Consider the following 3,952-nt stretch of genomic DNA (forward strand, 5'->3'; position numbering starts at 1 on the left):
TTGCATTGAATAATTCAGACATTTTGCTGAACATTTTTTTGAAGAATATACGTTAGTTAAACTCCGATTGGTAAATCTGGCATTCAAAAACCTACACATGCTATTCAGTATACAACAGCGTGAGTAACCGAAGGTTAATAAAAATTGATGAATTTTTTTCAAGAAAACCTTATTGATGCATAGTTATACATAGTTCAAAAACCTATAAACTAGACCTTTACTACGCAATGTATATGTTAAAGAATAATATTTCTTCTTACAACTTACTTTTACTTGCACTTACCCACATTAGTAACAACTTACTCAGCAATTTCATGAGAAAAAGAACTATCAAAATTTGTAAGTGCTACTATTTTGTTCAAAGCTTACAATTTTGTTGTAAGCTTATTCAATTTCCAAAATTTTTATGTAAACCAACGCACAATGCAACGTTAACTAATAGATGAATTATGTTCCGAAGACGTGTCGATTTCTATCTCAAATAGCAAGTAAGACCGTATAACAAAGGTTCCTTTCACCAATAGGTGGATTAAATCAGGTTTTTTCGACCAATCAGGACGCGGGATATCTAGTTGGATAATGCTTCATTATTTTAAATTTTTCTATAGTTCAATATCAAGAATCCATACTTTTCTTCATTACGGTCAATTCTAAGATTTTCCGATCGATTGGTGTAAGAATCAATGTTGCGAATCGAGCGAGAAGTCAACCAACACTTACGTCGCACACGCAGGCGTAAAAGAAACAGCCACCGGTGCTGTTTGAGATATTTTGTTACCCACACAGTCGCGCACGCTCATCCTCACATCGTCTTCCTGCATGGTTTATTCCCGAGGCAAAAAACTTAAAGTTTTCACGAAAATTATAAAAAGTGAATGCTATTAATGTTTGATAGGTACATTCAAATGTTTAATTTCAATGTAACATTAAAAAGAATATAGGACGATGTTTGAGCATTTCATCTTCAATCAAATTTGTTTATGATTGATGCAGTTGGCGAAAATTGATTTGTTTTATTTATTTGCACCTGCCATTATCTAAACCAGTGAGTAAACATCATTGATTTATTTCTGTCTAGTTTTATCAGTTGATTAATTTTCCCTAATTCAGTACCTAATAATTTAAAAATATACATTTGCTTGAAAAGGCTCCGACAGAACATTTTATCTCCTGACTCGCACGCTTGAACGAATAAATTAGCAGTCAAACCACTAATGTAGCAAGCTCAAGTGATGCAGATTATACTCTAGGTACTAGAAACTTCTATGAACGTTCAAGTTAGTATCTGTGTTTGTTCTTAGCACGTCGGTTTTCCGACCGGTACGCACACACTCCGATTGCACACGGAGCAACGAATCCGATGAGCATTTAGAGAATAGATAGTCGTAATAATTTCCCATTCAGGACATTTGCTTCCTTGCAGTGTAACCAACCTACGCTACGGGAAGACATTGGGCCCCTTTAGACTCTAGACTGTAGTTGCTGGAATAATAGAACTCTGAAAGAGTTGAAGAATTCCGAAAGGACCGAACGAGACTCTTCCGCAAACATAATATATTGAACAGCAATTAGTAGAGTGTGTTTGTTCACAAGTGGGATTAAGGTAATGAAACTCTGGATTTTATCCTTTCGGAAATCATGAATGTCAGCAGAGGTCTTCCCTTGCTCTCTACGTCTACGAATCGTCGTTCATGTGGCAAGAGTGTTCTCTTCGGTTTGCAAAGTTTTGCCATCTTGCATTTGAATAAAGTTTGCACTGAGAAAAAGCAGGGATATACCGAGATGCTACCGGAATGACGGTTCTCCGAGGGACTTTACAGCCACATATCGGGCCAGGAACGCCGACCAGGAGGGAACGGAACGGGTGGTGATGTACCAAAAGCAATTGAAACGGTATGATATGCTCATGCCCTAGAAGGGGCCAGGGTCGTTTTCATCCGATTCAGCTCGTGGCGCCACCGTTCGTGAATGATTTCCGCCCCGGCAGGACTTGTCTTTTGTCTTAAGCACTCGACCAAGGAGGGTGCTGCAGCGACAGTCGTCGGTTGTAGTCAATAACCTCGCAAACAATGGCATTAATTTGCTTATTCCATTAAGTCTAGTCTTTGCTCACGTTCTTCACCGGAGAAGTCAGATTCTAGCGACGACGGTGCCCGACAGGGTTCTGTTCTAGATTTTTGTTTTCGTTTGTAAAACAGCGAAAATGTTAGGTTCATTGTTTGAACGAGCAATAGTTTCTGAAGATAAATATTACCAACAATTTTAGAATGACAATCATAATATGGCACAGTTTGGAAGGTCGAAAAAGGGTCCTTGAGGAATTTAATTCTAAGAATCATTGTCATTAAAAATGTACTTCTGCTACCCGTCTAAAATTTCACTCTCCAAAGGTGCAGTGGCCTGTTCGTAATTTGTTAACTTTCCGAATCCAGGTTCTATCAGATCTAATTTACTTACCAATTTTACATCCCAAGAGGTAAACGCACCTACGCTTCTCAGCAGCACAGCAGCAGCACCACAGTAAGGACGCCAACAACAAATTGTCTTCGTATCAACATCCCCCCGTCGGCGTATTCAGTTTACTCGGAATCCAATCAGCTGCTCGTACGAATCAGTATCAATTTCTCCGGTTCCATTATCCATTATCATTCGAAGTCTCAAAAGCAATTTTATCACCCAGAAAGCCACTGAAGCGTAAGCGTTCGTTATATTTTAGTGAAATTATTGCCCGCTGGCTCGTCCTTCTGCCTGCCGCGTCTCGCGTCTAGAAATTGAAATTCGTTTCTTGAAAACAATATACACAAACTATCCGTTCGTCGAAAAGTAAGCTGCAACCTTTCCAAAGGGATCACCAGCAAAGGGGTTGAGGGTGAAAGCAAGTCAAGGCTTTGTCGACTTGTTAGAGAGGATCTTTGCGATGCTGCTTACCATGTGGATGATAAACGTGCATATGTATCGGAGGGCCCGGAACATTTGGCTAAGGTTTGCCGAGCGTTTCCAAAATCTGATATGGTTTCTGATGGCTGATGGGGTGGCTCTTTTGGCTCAGAAATCCGTCGATACCGGCTGGCAGAGTTCGGTTGCCAGCCAGAGCAGCAAAGGGTGACTGCTTCCATCAACCGAACCGTATGGGCGGGGGGCGTTGCGGAAAGGAGGCACAATTCGAAGCACAGTATTTTACCAAGCTTGACGATAATGTCTTCAGTGGTGTATGAAATTACTTTTGTTTTTACAGACGACATGGTTGTGGCTTTCCGGCTTGCTTGTCGGAGTGGCATTTGCTGCTGCTGCTACTGAGCGTCGTGTTTTGCCTAGTACTGAATAAGTAATTTGTAGTCTGGTTAGTTGTTACCGAGTTTCGTGCTCTGCTGGGGACATTAATTACAGCTGCCGGGATGAGTTTGAAGCAACTTCCGGCTTCTTCTGTGTAATAGGTTTGCATACGGAAAGATTTAGAAGTTTTAAAAGAGTTATTTGCGTTTCTTTTCACACGATTTTATGTGGGATATTATACTTAGTGAGTATTACGAGTAAACAATATGCTCAATTGGTATGGAATCATTAGTCGAAGTAGATGTTTTTATAAAAGAGCAAAGTTTTAAGTCACATGAATAGTTTTAAAATGACTTTAATAACTTGTTTTTTGAGTTTTAATGGAACTATGACCTTATACATTTTACATTTGAAGCTACAGGCTATTATCCTAATGATGGTTGAGTTACTTAAACAGATAACAATCACAGTCAAAAAATTGCAATTACAAACACTGACAATTTTCTTAGCTTTCAATTGTGGGAAAAAACACAGAAAAGTTACGACGGATTGTTTCAAGTGACAAATTAAAATCAAATACGGAAGCCACTCGATTAAAAACTCGCTGTATACCGGTTAAAAAATTATTCCGTTCGTAGTTGGTGTGTTGAAATGGTATTTTCAGCTTCTAATTATTTCG

The sequence above is a fragment of the Sabethes cyaneus genome, chromosome 3 (assembly GCF_943734655.1).
Source record: "Sabethes cyaneus chromosome 3, idSabCyanKW18_F2, whole genome shotgun sequence".
Classification (NCBI taxonomy): domain Eukaryota; kingdom Metazoa; phylum Arthropoda; class Insecta; order Diptera; family Culicidae; genus Sabethes; species Sabethes cyaneus.